The sequence below is a fragment of the Urocitellus parryii genome, chromosome 1 (genome assembly GCF_045843805.1).
Source record: "Urocitellus parryii isolate mUroPar1 chromosome 1, mUroPar1.hap1, whole genome shotgun sequence".
NCBI classification, from domain to species: Eukaryota; Metazoa; Chordata; class Mammalia; order Rodentia; family Sciuridae; genus Urocitellus; species Urocitellus parryii.
In genome coordinates, this window is record NC_135531.1 from 146,921,201 (window position 1) to 146,937,493 (window position 16,293).

The 16,293-nt window shown below is 41.4% G+C and overlaps 1 non-coding gene across 1 annotated transcript; it reads right to left on the reverse strand.

Annotated features, from left to right (window-relative positions):
• Positions 1-6,265: 6,265 nt before the first annotated feature.
• Trnav-cac (transfer RNA valine (anticodon CAC)) lies at positions 6,266-6,338 on the reverse strand. Its single transcript has one exon. It is a non-coding gene; the product is annotated as a tRNA-Val (tRNA).
• Positions 6,339-16,293: the final 9,955 nt, after the last annotated feature.

Consider the following 16,293-nt stretch of genomic DNA (forward strand, 5'->3'; position numbering starts at 1 on the left):
TCAATCTCATATTTGGGAAACCTCTCATGCCACCCCAAGCCACAGGCATGGTGAATTAAGACGACAGACTTTTAAGCCCCGACCAGGAATCCAAGGCTAAGGTTAGAGACAGAAGGGCTGCCAGGTAGTCTGTTGTCAAAGAAACGTGGAGCCAACAGCATTCAGAAGAGAGCCCTCGTCGTTCCAAATCAGCACAACTACAATGATAGGAGCGGGCCCCTTACTACTATCCATGGTTCAAGCTTCTACACTCCATTAGCTGTCAGTGATATACCACTGTCACAACTATTAGTTACTCAGCTTGAGGCTTACACCAATTACTATCATTTATTGAGGGCTAACTTTGGGTCAGGTATTTTAGAAATTATTTTACATGACTCATTCAATCCTCATAACCATTCTTTTAATTGGATATTTTTATCTCTACTTTATTGATGAGAAAACTGTAGCTTGGAGAGCTAAGCAACCTGTGAAAGGTCAAGCGGAGATCACATGTGAGACCCATGGGCCCTTGCAACCAGCCACCCTCCCCTAACATAGCTCTTAGGTTCCTACCATATACCCAGCTTTGATTAGGCATTGGGGCTACAGAGGAACCTTGGACACTAATTCCTGGGGGAGGCAAAGCTGAGAATAACCAGATGAGACCTTGGAGTGAGAAGGCCGGTGGTTCCAAACACCCCCCAAAAAAGCAAAATACAGAGCATTCTAGCAACCTCAGGAAGAGACACCTAACTCTGCTTGGGCAGACCAAATAACTCAATCCGGATCCCAAAGAATGGTATGTCTCAGTCATGAGGTCGAGAGGAAGGAAACACGCTCCAGGTGGGGAACAGCACAGAGAGACAGGGAGACATACAGGAAGGTATCTCTAGGAAGCGATGCAGAGACCCCCCATGGCAGAAGAAAGAGACCTGGGAACGGAAGTATCATTGTGCTCAGATGCTCGTATTTGCAAATGACTGCCTGCAAGTCTGAAGGTGTGTATAGGTCACAGCCCTCTGCCCAGAGCTGACAAAAATAGGCCCTCCCCACCATCCCCTGCCTAAAGTGTCCACCCCGACACCCGTGTCTCATTACACTGGATCTCCTGATTAGCTTTACATTTTTGCAGCACTTAACACTGAAATATTATAGATTAAATTGTTTTCTTTGGTGCTACTGTATTGCTTCTTTCCCTCTTAGAGTAGAAACTCCGCGAGAGCAGAGATTTTTATCCATCTCATTCCCTGTTCTTTCCTCACTATTTAGAATAATACCTGGCACATGATAGTCCTTTGGTATTTGCTGGATAAACAAATAAACCTATCAGAGGGAAAGAGGGAGGCCTTGCTGTTAGTCAGAGGCAGGAGAAATGGGAGTCCTGCTATGAGCCAGGGCCCTGTCACTCACCTGGGATTCTCTCATAATTTCTCTCTAGTTACTTGTTAAGTGGCTTTGAGTCAAAATAGCTTCCATTTTCCTTCAATGCCTTGCGGGATTTAAAAGCAGTGGCCTATGCCCACGATCCATGTGCTTCGTTTCACCCACCTTCAAAGGCTGGCAGGCAAATCGCTTGCTCTTGGCCACCACTTCCCACTCCTGTGCCCATGGCAGACATTGCAAATCAATCATGGCAATTTTTCCTGTAGTCAGTAGAGTCCTTGTCAATACCACACTCCAGACAGACACTACTAATCGATAGGAGGTGGCATTAGAGATGACACTTATTTTTCATCCTGAGCATGAAAAGCATTAAGTAGTTGTGAGGACATAATATAAGTAGGTGTAAGAAGAAAGGGACAAATCCATATTCCAGGGAAATTGTGTGAGCTTTATGTCCTCAGAGAACTACCTAACGGTGGCAAAGAGAAAAGATCAGAGACAGGACACTACAGTGATTATGAGCATGAATCCTGATGTCAAGCTGGCTGAATCCAGAGAGTCCTTGCCATATAGCTGTGAGCAAGTTACTTACCCTATGTTTTAGTCAGCTTTCGACCAGCTGTGACCAAAAAACCTGACAAGACCAATTATAAAGGAGGAAAATTGGGGGGCTATGGTTTCAGAAGTCTCAGTCCATAGAGGGTCAACTCTATGGCTCTGTGCCTGAGTGAGCAGCACATTATGGCAGAAGGCCTTGACAGAGGAAAGCAGTCAGGAAGCAGAGAGGGAGAGGAGAGGGAGAAAGAGATAGAGCGAGCTACAACAAGGACACCCCCATTGACCCACCTCCTTCAACTCCTTCAACGACCCCCTGCCTGCCTACAGTTACCACCCAATTAATCCACTCAAGGGGATTAATGCACTGATTAGGTGAAGGCTCTCATAACCCAATCATTTCACCTCTGAATGCTCTTACATTGTCTTTCACATGAGATTTCGGGGGGCACCTCAAACCTAAACCATGACACCCTCTCTGAGTCTCAATGTCCTCATGTGAAAGGGAGAACTAACAACTACACCTCACTTATCAGATCCTAAGGAGAAAACAATAAAAATCCACTTAACACCCCTAACCCAGAGCCTAAGACACGGTATGTGCTCAGTAGACATTGGTTATTGATTGGTGTTTAAACTTGACAGATTTACAAGTACAAACTTAACCAGGGTCTGAAGCGGATCTCAGAAATACTTGAGTCGAAATTGGTCCACTCTCCATTAGGAATATAAAAGACAAGACCTCTTCCTACCCAACCCCAATGTTTTCTAGTCCCTTTTTTCCCCCCAATTTCTATTCATATTTAAACCACTATTATAAAAAGCATTAAAGAAAATGCTTTAAACAATAAGCACTCTCCAGTAATCATGGCCCTTTCCCACAACTCATTTCGTTTTTAATGTTTATTTTCAAGCTTTTCCCAAAAGTAGGGTTTTAAAAAATGTAACAACCGTGGTCTTCCTTTTTTTTTTTTTTTTTCTGTTAGCGCTCTGAGCCAGGAAATCTCATTTGGAGCTCTTTCTCCATCACTTTATTGCCACCTGGAGTTTACCTGGCCCCTCTCAGGCTCAGGGTTCCTCCCTGTCAAATGGGGATTATAACAAGTGCATTGTTCACCTCAAAGTCTTGTGTGATGGAGCAAATACGAAAATACGAAATACACAAATTAAGAGCTCTCATTTCAAAGGAGCCCTATTCACAGGAGCAAGCTAAATGATACATGTGAAGGAACTTACATAAAGTGAATAATTAAATGAGCAAGAGAAAAGAATAGGTGAAAATGTAAAAGTTTAAGAAAACGAAGAAATAATGCTTTAAATTACAAAGTTGTCCTGAAGTCCTTAAAAAAAAAAATGAGGCTAAATTTCACTCGAGTCATTCTCTTTGGTGATGATGCTAAATTGTCGGCTTTTCTTTTTTTGGTTTTGAGTTTGTTCCTCCTTTTCTGTACAACACTGTAGGTTTGAGGGCTGTTTTCTCTGCCTTCGTAAATAATACAGTATCCTCTGGGGTTTTTAAATATTTAGCAAACATATGGAACAAAATCACCTTTAAAACTGACACTAGGTAGTAAAGAGAAAGTATCCCAGGCAAAAGTAGAGACAACACAAGGAGTTTTTGAAACCCAGACATTAAGTCACTTGTGTTTCTAGAGCTTCCCCAAAGGAATTCCCTGCATCAAAGGATTACTGAGCTATGTTGAATTAACTAAGGATCCCATGAGAGAGTTTTCCATAGCGAACAACTTGAAGCATTCCATACCAGTTAGTAGAGGTTAGGTTCTGTTGCAGTAACTTAATTCTCCAAACCTCAGAGGCTTAGCACAACAAATATTTATCCCTCTCTCACTCTAAATATCCAAAATGGGTAAACAGGGAGATTTCGCTCAGTCTGCTTACTTGGCGAGAGAGGCAGATAGGAGATCCATGCATTTCCATGGGCCAGAAGTAACAAATGTCTCCTCTCCTCACTCTGCTCAAGTCATTGACCAAAGCCAATGACATAATCATACCTCACTTTAGAGGAGGTGAGGAAATGTCACTCTGCATGTTCCTGGGAAGAGAAGCGGAAATGCTCAGTGGATGGCAAGAATGGATCCCACGTGCTCCTTAGATATTTTCACTAAATCCATGAGCGTTCTAAAATAGAATATTTTTCTTTCCCCAACATGGCATGTCTCAGGGAGCCCCATGGCCCAGGGAAACAATCTACTTGGGTAAAGCAGAAAGAGTTAGATTCGTGTTACTGGTTTGTTTAGCTTGCTGTAGGAAGAATTCAGGGGCATACAAGGAGTGGGAGAAATGTGTCCTTCCTCCCTTGGGAATGCAGATATGCAGAGTGGAGAATGTAACCACTTCTTGATACAAGCTCCTCCCAGTATTTGGGAATTTGTCTTTTGCAGCTTAATACAGTTTCTGTTCTCACACCCCAGGCGGAGAGCATCATCTGGGATGCCAAGGGACAGGGCTTCCATGGGACATTTGATTCCTATTGCAGGAGGTTAGCTGAGAAAGGTCATTGCTTTAGTTTTGCAAGAGCACATGGGGCAAATGGCTAGGCTGCTTGTTTGGACAGACCCCATCAATCTTGTTCTTTGGCCCCCAGCTGTTTGAAGAGACTTTTGAAACTATTTTGCTGGGACTCAGAAAGTGAGAAGCTCAAGTGAAGTCTTGCTTCTTGCTAGTTAGCTTGAAGCCATCCCCCTGTTTTCTAGCTGACCCCATACTGCATTTTTTTGCAGCTGAGACCCTTCCTTACTTTTCCAAGATCGTGTACCTTCTAGATCTTTCTCATTTCTACAACTGAGAGGATATTTTTATATAGGGTGCAGAAACCTCCAACCAGGGAGAAGTTGTATTAGGAAATCTATTATAACTGTCATTTGATTATCTCATGAAATACCCACCTTGGCTCTAAAGGAGAATTAGTATCATGACCTTCTTTTTCAAATGAGAATATCCAGAATCAGACACAGCAAAAGACATGTGCACAGGGGCCAAGGCAAGACTCCAAGCCATCTCTGATGGCTCCCAATGCCAATGCTTACCCGCCATGGTAGTGGGTAAGTCCACCATTGTTGACCAAACTCCTGTTACATTGTGCTGGCTTTCTGAGGACACCAGGGACATAGTGCTATCAAGTGAAAGCTTGTATTCAGCTGAAAATTTACATGTGGTCTAAAGAGATGCTCTCACTCCTGTATTGGATCTGTAGTCATTCTTCTTTTGGGGGGCGGCGGGAGTACCAGGGATTGAACCCAGGGGCACTCAGCCACTGAGTCACATCCCCAGCCCTATTTTGTATTTTATTTAGAGACAGAGTCTCACCAAGTTGCTTAACATCTCACTTTCACTGAGCCAGGCTTTGAGCTAGTGATCCTGGTGCCTCAGCCTCCCAAGCTGTGTACTCATTCTTAAACCTGCTATGAATGTTTCTCATTAAACATCGGTAAACTCCTCCTTGAAGGCTTGGCACGCCTCCATTATAGATGCAGACTTTGGGAAAAGGTACCTATAGCAGCACTTGGCACAGAGTCTTGGGAGACTCCTGTTACCTGAGCCAGCTTTACCATTGCACCCAAAGATGCAAACAAAAGCACATTGACAAAGGGTCTGCAACCAGCCTTGAAGAAGGCATCGAATGAGCCCTCGATATACTTTGGGGCCTCCAATAAAAATGTTGCTTCTGGAGCGGGTGGAATGGGAAGTGATTGCTTAAGGGATATGCAGTCTCCTTTGCAGATGATAAAAATGTTTGGGAACTAAAAAGAACAGATGGTTGCTCAATATTGTGAATATACCAAATGTGCATACTTTAAAGATGTTTAATCTTATATGAATTTAATCTTGATTAAAATAATTAAGTCAAAAAATATTGCTTCCTTCAAGTGCCACAGTTTCTGAAGTGCCCTTGTTCAGAGTAGGATTAACTATCTACTTTGAGCACCTCCTTTCAGCTGCTTTTCCTACCTGGACCTTGTACCTTGCCTGAAGCTGTGGGAGTAACTTCCAGGCCTTCTTTCCTCTCTTAGTTGCCCTTCCTGTAGAAAGAGGTTTGCTTTTCCAGGTTGGAGAAGTCAGAAAGGAAGAGAGCACTTTCTTGTCCATCTGTAGGGCTCTGGTTTTCTATTGTTACCAGCTGTAATGCCTCCCCAAGGACATGGGGCCTTCCTAGGGCTGCCCAGAGGCACCTCCTCCCTCACCAGCTACCTGAGCCACTGCCCATCAGAAGATCAAAGTGCCCCTCTCTGTCCATGTCACTACTCTTGCTGGCAGGAATGAGTAAGCCTCATTTCTCTGCATAGGGCTTCTCTTTATGGAACGTCTTATCCACTTGATTGATTGTTTGTGATGCTGGGGATTGAACCCAGGGCCTTGTGCATGTGAGGCAAACGCTCTACCAACGGAGCTATATCGCAAGCCCAACTTCTTCATCCACTTTGAAATTCTTAGTGTTTGACAACCACTACCAAAAAAAAAAAAAAAAAAGACACAAAGCTATTTTGCTATTTTTGTACCAAAAAAGTATTTATTGATTTTCTTTATTTCAGTTTGCAATTTAAATTCAAGGTACAGGCCCCTTCTCTCTGTCAATCACCTGCTATACTTTGGCCCCATGTGTCTTTCTAGGTTCACAGACCCAGGAGAAGGACAAGTAAGATCATTCTTGCAAAATCTGCCATATTCAGAAATTCAGAACTTCAAAGAACAACAAAAAAGAGCTTCCCATCCCCTTTCTTTGTTTGTGTTGTTCTTTCTTTGGAAGCTGATTTCTAACTAATCATAGAAGAAAGGAGGTTTGAGCAATTAGGCTGTAAATCTGATCTGCAGAGGAAGCCCACCGGGATGCTCTTTTCCTGCGGCTGGAATTTTGGCCAAAATCATCTGGGAAACTTTCCTCTTCTTCTAATAGATTCTGCCTATGGAGACCTTGTAAACAATGCCAAACATGCTTCACATTTGTATAGCCATTTTAGATCTTTTTTCCAAACTCTTGTCATATTAATCATCTCACTTGATCTTCACCAGTCTCTTGGGGGATGGTTAGAGAAGGGACCCAGATGCATACATCAGAGAAGAGAGAAATGAATACAGAGAGACTGTACTACTTTCCCAAGGTCACAAAGCCAGCTAGCTGGTCAGAGACAACCAAGTCTAGAGACCTTGTTTTTAAATCTATAGCTTTATCTGTAGGGTGGGTCACAAATACAGATCTAAATGAGAAACCCAACCATAAAAGCCTCTAAAAGTTAAATCCCTCCTCTGGATCTATTTACTACTTTCCCCATATTAATGTTTGACGTTGGGATCACAGTTGTTCTCTGGTAGCTCTACTTGTCAATCTGGTGACTTCTTGTTCCCTTCACCATCTGCCTGATACTTTCTCAGAAATCAGAGGACGGGAGAATGAATTGGTAAATCTTCCTTTGATCTGTTTTAAATGAAATCCTATTTACAAGATACACTTCACTTCTTTTGATGAGCAGCTTGCTAATTAGCTCACATCTGAGAGCAGGTTCCCTGGGAGAAAAAAAAAATTAATTAGTTCATTCCATCTCAAAAAGACACAATTCTTGAACTAATTATGGTATTTGAATGATTAATCTCCTTTAAATACACATGTGTTCAGGAGTATTACAGTTAGGAAGAATGTATGATGAGAAAGAAGACAGAAAGAAAGGGAAGTGGAATGAGGGAAGTGGAATGGGCCAAGGGAGAGTTAGGCATTCTTCATTATCAAGTAGAATACTGTCGAAATGCAAAATGGTGTAGTTGGTAAAGTTCACTCTGATCCTCTCCTGCAGTCTTCCATTTTCTGCTTTTTTACAAACCCCTGATGGCTGGTGTTTTAATATCAATCAAATTACTAACAGGAGCCTATCGGGGAGAAAAAGGTCACTTAATTTATACTAAAATGTTAATGACTTTCGATGTCACTTTCTATCTGGTTCTCTTTCTCCCACAATTATGGGATCTTCAATGGCAAGCTGTGATTGTACTCCAGTGAATGATCCTCTTCTTGCGGTCTCCTTGAGGTGGCATGTCAATTTCTTCTAAGATCCCTTTAATAATAATAATAATAATAATAACAACAACAACAACAACAACAACAATAATGCGGAGGTGTGTTAATGAGGTCCTCCAAGGGCACAAAGATTGGGAATATATAAACCATGTGTCCTGCCATTCTGATCATAGCTTGTAAAAAAAAATGAAATGTGGGGAACCAGGGAGAGTTTGGGGGATTCATGAAGTCACACTGCATAGGGTAGAACCTATTCCTTGGGAAAGGCCGGCTGCCACTAAGGGTCATATATGTCCAGTAGGGGTTTTTATTCACTTTAATATTCATATTGCAAAGCCCTTGGGAATAGAAATTCTTTTTTAGTATCTCAAGAAGGCAACTCTCAGTTGACCTTGAATAAATGTTGAAAAAGCACAAAAGAGGTAGCTTAGTAAGTGTGAAATGGGTTACTAAGGTCAGACAATTAATATAAAAGTTTGGAGACTGAAGAAAGAATATGAATATTTCAGAACTGCTATGATTTCAATGACTGTCCCCACGGGTGTGTGCTAAAGACTTGGTCTCCAGGATGACACTATTAGGAAGTTCTATGCACTTTTAGGAGGTGAAGCCTCATGGCTGATGGTTGATCACTGGGGGAAGAATGCCCTTGAAGGGTATTGTGAATCTTTAGTCTCTTCCTCTCTATTTTGCTTCCTGGGGGATGGGATGAGTGGTTTTTCTCCACTGCATGTCTTGCCATTTGGGCCTCTCTAGAGGCCCAAAGTAATGAAGCCACTCATTCAGGGACTGGAACCTCCAAAATTGTAAGCCAAAATAAACCTCTTCTCTTCATCAATTAGTTGCCTCAAGCATTTCCTTATAGTAACAGAAAGCTGACTAGCACACGATAATCAAAATCAAGCATAGATTTATTCCAGTCATTCTGGTAGCCAATACAAGATGAACAACAGGTTCAGTTGTACAGTTCTCCTGATATAATTTAAAAGTCTATGAAAGTCTACCTAGAAAGAAATTTTTTTCTGGCATAAAGTCCTCGGAGATTATATTCTCTGGCTTCTCCTTATTAAAGATCATTGAGTGATATCACAGCCAATAACTTTGAAAAGGATCCTTCAAAAGATTCAACAACATGTTTTAAGTGGAGTTTTTTTTTTAATCAACTCTCTGAGATATAGTGAAAATTGCATTCAATTATGTATAACAAAATAGTATAATAGTAGAGTTGCCATAGGAACTCCCACCTTCTGCCCTACCCAGGTGGGCTCCAGCCTTCTCTCTGAGCCTTTTTCTTGTGCTTCCCTCTTTTCAGGGCCTTCCAGTGATCTGAGATGGAGATAAGTGCCTCCCTGTAGGATGAAGATTGAACTGAGCGCCATATGCAGGCACATTCCCCCATCGGAGCCTGGTCCAGGTACACTGAGACATAAGGCAGCACAAAGGGCAGGGATGGGAGGGGCCCTGCCTCTGTCTTGGAATGGTATGTGCCCTTGGATAAGTCATTTTGCCTGCCTTGGACTTGGCTTTCTCTCCTGGAAAATACGTATAGTTAGACTATCAGAAGCATGCAAAGGTTTTTCAAGCTTGCAGAAAATAAACACCAGGCTTCAAAATTCACGTTTTTTGTGACAACCCAACTGCCATTAAAGCATATCACCTATCGACCATACACAAAGGAATATGTGTACCGGTGTACCAATGTAGCTATTCACAAAACCAGTGAGCTAGATTTGACCCAGAGGCCATAGTTTGCTGACCATTTGACTAGACTATCTAAAGGTAGTTTTATAATAAAAACAGAACACAATACACAAATACTAGCCATGTATGTACATTTCGTAGTAGCCGTGTTTTTTTTTTGAAAAAAAAAGATAAAATTAATTGTAATGGTATACTTCATTTAAACTCAACATATCCAAGGTGTTATTTCAATATACAATCAATATGAAAACTTATTCATGATATCTATTTTCCCTCCTTTTAAAAAAATACTGGATCTTTGAAATCCATTCTGTATTTTTACACAACTCTGGTGGACTCACCACATTTTAGGGGATCGGTTGCCCCCCCATGGTGGAGACTTACTGTGAGGTACTTAGAGGTTCTTTCTCCTCTCCACTTACCTCCTGTATTCCATGAGAAAAATACAAAGTAATGAGCCTTTATTTTGTTTCTCATCCCTGATCATTTAATCTAAGTCTGCAAACGATGTGATAATAATTGTCAGGAGGTCAGTGCAACTTCTGAGTGACTTGATTACTATCTCACTGCAATTAGTAAATAGCTGATAATGTCTTCTTGCAGAGCTCCAACACATGTCCCCCACCACCCCCAGGTAAGCTCCTAGTGAGAGAGAGGTGTAGGCATTCACCACGGGTGACAGGTAGAGAGTGGAGGGGGTGGCCAGGGACTTGGCTGGAAAGAGCCACCCACATGAGGTACTTCTCCAAAGTCTCCTCTTTGACTTGAATGTGCTACTTCACAGGATAATCTGTTTTCTTTTTTTTTTTTTACTTGAATTTCTCACCAGCAACTGTTTTCAAACGGGCTGCCCTGCCCACACTCCTTTCAACAACTAGCTCTTCTCACCACAGATCTGTGACCAAAATTCACGCTCCCAGAAGATGCACCACATTTGTCACCATGCCCTTGGGAATAGGTTTACATAACAAGATGCTAAACTAGATGTCTTCACTGAGGCCCCAGTACACAGTGGGTTTCAACATGCTGGAGGGAGTTGTGACAGATCATGATACTGAAATGTCCTTTGAGGATTGATAGGTGACTCAAACGACTCCCTCACAGGAGGGCAGGAAGGAGTGGGGGAGAGGAGGCGTGGGGAGGACTTCTTTGGAGAGGGCAATACCATGCATCTTGTGCCCCTTATTCTCTCTAAACTGCTAGCAAGAACTTTAAAAGACAGCCAGGGACTCACTCCACAGTTGCGCAGACAGACCACAACAGGAGGGCTGGGGAGAGACCGTAGAGAATTGGGAAAGGAGAGGTTGCTGTGCTGGGATTCGCTTGAGCCCCCAGAACATTCCAGAGCCAGGGAGTCTACGAGGGCCAGACCCAGAGAAGGAGTAGGTGGGCATGGGGGGAGATTGGGAGAGAAGGATGCTAGTCCCCTTCCCCGACCCCCTTCCCTAGTTGAGGGTGAGTGGGTAATGAATCTAAGTGAAGGAGGGAGACCCCCACTATCTGATCACTTTAGGACCTGGGGAGGCTGCCACTGCAGGACCTACCATGGTCAGGGAGCTTCACATTGGCTGAGTGACAAGGAAAACACTCCTCCCCCCATTAAAGAAAGGGAAGAAGGAAGAAAAATGACAACATGACATGTCACGAGCTGGTTTAAGATTCTTGACCTCAAGGTGTGACTACACACATACTCCATGTTAACAGTCTCATTAAATGAGGAATAAGCAAGAGGAGGGCTCAGCTCACACTCGACTCAGGGATGGCTTCCACCACTACTGGGTGCAATCCCGTTCTGTTAACATGGGGTTGGATCAAGGAGGAAGAACAATCTTTCTTTGGGCTCCAGGCCAAAAAAAAAAAAAAAATCATGGTTGTGGTTTAGCAGGTAGAAATGAAGATGCCAGCTTCTCCTCAACTTTTCCACTCCTGCAGGCCACTCTCAGAAAACATCTATTTGGCATCCACCCACTGGACCAGTTTGCCACTGGGAGGTGGGTCAGCCCACGGGGCCTGAGCTTCCTCCTTCAGGCAACGCTGGACCCTGTTCATCCAAAGCTACAGGCACTTGCAGGCAGCAATTGCTAGACACCCTCTTCAGAGCTGAGCTCCATTTGTATTTTCTGTGAGGACCTTATCTCTTGCTTTTTCTTCCTTTAGTGAGTTCATTTTCTTAGACTTCTATTGTAGAATTGTAAAACGAGCACTCAGACTGCCAGTACAGCCCCATACCAGCAGGTTTCTCCTTCAAGGACTCTAGATCCAAATGACATTTTTAAAGGAGGAGCCTCGGATTTCAGACTTCCATGAGACTTTTCCCAGAATGAGTTGCTTGACCTGGGAACAAGCAGGCAAAGTTTTGTTTTTGTTTTGTTTTAGTTTGGGGTTTTTATTTTTCATTTTTGCCAGGGTCTTCACATGAACTCTGCCCTTGGATGCACATTTGAAAGAGGATGTTCGAAATTCCTCTCCTCTCTGCAAGGAGCTGATCTGACCCCAGATTTAAAAATGTTCAACTCTGAAATTAAGAAAGGTCAGTGCAACGAAGTGACTGACAGCTTGATCCCAAGTGCTGGAGTATCTTAGCTGGAAAGAGGGCAAGCCCCAGAGCAGGATGGATCAGCAATAAATCACAGCCAGAGCAGGAAGAGGCAAGGAGGACTTGATAAATTAAACTGCAAATTCTTTGATCCATTTATTTTTAAAAAATGTTTATTGAGCATTCCAAAGGGGGGGGACTGTTTTTCTGTATGTTAAACAACCACTCACAGTATACTTGCATATTAAGTCAGCTTTCTGTGACTGTGACAAAATACCTAAGACTAACAAATTAAAGGAGAAAAAGGTTTATTTTGGCTCACAACTGTAGAGGTGCCAGTCCATGATTGGTTTTGGCTCTGATGTCTGAGCTCACGCATGTGGCTTTTTTTTAGCTGCAGTTAGGTGTGTCTGAAACTTCTATAATGGCCTCTCCACTGTACCACATGGTCTCTCTGGCAATTTGGTCTACACCTCTCAGGTGGTGAAGGTGGGCTTACAAGAGACTGAAAGTAGTTCAAGCTTGGGCACACAACTAGCCCAGTGTCCATTCTGCAGCATTCCATTGGTCAAAGTGAGTCCTGGGCCAGCCCAGATTTAAGGGAAGCAGGATGCAGCCCACTTTGGGCAGCATTTGCATGTGAGCATCAGAGCAACTGCTGGCATCATCTCTGAGCTTTGGGCCTTCAAGGTGACACTGCTGAGCCTGAGACATTCTCAGTAAGCCAGGATCTTCAGAGGGACTAACCTAGTCCTAGGCCAGTAGTGTCTGTTGGCTCCCTGAAGAAGCAGCTGCAAGTCCTCTCTGGAGAAAAGCACCTTCAATGTACTCCACCACATTCTCATTACGTTTAACTAAATATAAACTCACAACCTAAAAAGTCATCAAATGCATAAGAAATAGCCACCATGAGTAAAAGGCAGTCAAAACTGCAAATAATACCATTAGATTATCCGAGGACTTCAAATTTTGAGATTATCATATACAGGATATAACTATATATATATATATATATATATATATATATATATATATATATATATTAACTTTTTCATATTATGGATTAACCACCAAAATGACCCAGGCAATACAAAAGTGAGCATTCAGAAATTATAAATACACAGGATATGATGGCTTTTGCCTATAATCCTAAAACTTGGAATTTGGTACTTGCTATGAAGTTAATATCAGGGCTAAAAAGCATAGTATGCATAACTTGAAAGAAAATAAGTAAACTGAAGAAGCTAAAGAAATTACCCAGAATATAACACTGAGAGACAAGGGGATAGAAAAATGTGACAGATTAAAAGACACAGGAAATAGAATGAGAAAGCATTTTTGTTCCCATTGCCTAATAGAGACCCAGAAGAAGAGAACAAAGGAGGGGATCACTCATAGAGATAATGGTTCAGAATTTTCCAGAACAATTGGCAATCTGAATACACAGATATTGGAAGCAGCGAGTAAACTAAATAGGATACGTAAAAAAATAAAATAAAAATAAAATCTATATCTAGACCTAGTGCAACGAGTCTAAAGACCAAAGACAAAAGTAGCCAGAGAGAAAAACATATGTCCCCACATAGACTGATGTAGTTTTTCTCTGTAACATCAAAAGGGACCAAATGGCAGGGATATCTGAGAGAAAGCCATCAAGCTAAAATTGTGTGCTCATTATAACTATCTCTCAAGAAGGAAGACAAAAAACAAAAATACTTTCAGATAAACCTAGAGAGGTTTTCTCCAGAAAACTCACCAAAGAGAAGCTCTATTTCAGGGGGAGGAAAGTGCCTCCATTCTTAAAAATCTTAAAAATCTTTAGCAGAGGAGAGATAGAAGGGAAATTCCTCAGCCAAATAAAGGATGTCTGTTAAATCTCCCAGCGTGACCCTATCCTTGGTGGTGACACACTTAAAACACACTCCCTCTCTTGGAAACGAAGGTGCCGATGAGAGGGCTGTCGCTGACTGTTTGCACTGGGAGCAGACCCTGAGCTAGAGGTGGGCACACCAAATGCATCCTGGGTAAAAGGTACACTCATACATTGCTCGTGGGACTAGGTGTACAGAGGGACTAGGTGTACAGAGGGAGAGGAAGGAAGCCGGCTCAGGCAGAGGGAGAAGTCAAGCTGGGAAACAGTTCCAGAGAAGACTTCATTAGTTGCTCATGACAATACAATGATCTTGACATAACATACATTTAATTCAAACGGGGTATGAATTCTCATTTTTTCCACATGTACAGGTTGCATTGTATTGTCATGAGCAACTAATAAAAAAATAAAGTGAATTAAATATTAAAAAAATCATCTCTTCATTGTTATTTTAATTTATATTGAAATAAATCACAATAAATAAAGTGTTATTTTTAAAATAAAAGAAGAAGAAGAAGAAGAAGAAGAAGAAGAAGAAGAAGAAGAAGAAGAAGAAGAAGAAGAAGAAGAAGAAGAAGACGATGACTTCAGCCAACCTCGTGCAATGTTCTGGACCTGGACTGGCCTGTCAGAATTATACCCAGTTGGAAAGCAGAGGCTCCATCCTCACACCTCCACATCAATCAGACATTACATATGGTTTGCTCTACAGCTTTCTTCAACCAAAGGGATCCCTCCAAAGGACTTAAAACTGAGGGCCATCTTCAGGAAGCCCTTCCAAGACCTGTGGAAAGGAGTCCTTCATTCCCAAAGCGATCTGGGCAGTGCAGAGAAGGAGCCACCACAAATGCCCTTCATCACCATTTCTATTCAATAGACTATGGAAATCTAACCAATGCAGCTACATAAGAAAAAATCCTAAGAGTTATTATAAGGACAAGAAAGAAAAATTGCTGTTATTCACAAAAGATACGATTTACTAAAAAAATAAATCAATGTATGAAAAAATGGTTAGAATGAATACAAAGTGATTTTTAAATGGCTAAAAATAAGATTAAAGTGCAAAATTCAATTGGATTTCTAAATACCATGTGAAATAGACAAAATTCCTGAAGAAATTCGCATATGTACACCAGAAAACGCTCATTGCTTTCATGTTTGGAATAGCCACACTGTGGAAACAACCCAGATGTGTGTTTACAGAATATAGACATTTTATTTTACTTATTTTTTTTTACTTTCTAAAAATTTTAGGTTTTTTAGATATACATGATAGTAGAGTGTATTTGACATATTATACATACTTGAGTATAACTCATTCTAATTAGGATCCCACTCTTGTGGTTATACATGATGTGGAGTTTCACTGGTCGTGTATTCATATAGGAACAGAGGAAAGTTATGTCCAATTCAGTCTACTCTCCTTCCTGTTCCCAACTCCCCTCCCTTCCCTTCATTCTCTTTGTCTAATCCAATGAACTTGTATTCTTCCCTCCCCCATCTTATTGGAAAATAGACATTTTATAGCTACACATGAAATAGTAGGCAGCAGGAAAAATGAATGGACTATATATTTATGCACAACGACATAGGTGAATCTGAGAAACAGTTCTTGAGTTAAAAAAAAATGATAGGAGACTATATAGACTGTAATATTTTCAAACTTGCACCATAAATTATTTTGGCAAACAAAATGCATGGTAAAATATTTTTAAAGTAGGGAACATATCAAGAAAACATTCAGCATAATAGTTGTCTGGTGAAGGAGGAGAATAAAATTAGAAATGAACACATGTCCAACCTCAGTAGGAAGATTTCTCATATCAGGAGGTGGGGTTCATGGGCATTTGTTCTATACTGTAAATACCCTTTTATATTAAATATATATGTATATATAATTGTAATTTTAAAATAATATATATCAATTTTAAATTTACTTAATTTTAAAATAATATATAAGTCAATAATTTTTAAATTGAAAATAATCTTTTTTAAAAAAAGATATCCAACATCATGGGACATAGGTGGCTAAGTACAGTTAAGGAAAGAAAAATCCTCAATGATGCTTGTTAAAGCATAGCAAGGAAGACTTGTGCTAGCACCACCACAACATTTATAGGATGCACAAAGGCAATCGGCCTTTGTGCATCAGGAGAGAGAGATTGGTCTTAACCTCAAATACAGCATGAATGAGTGGGAATTTATAGCCAAGGAGTAGGGTAGCGGGTCAGCTGATGG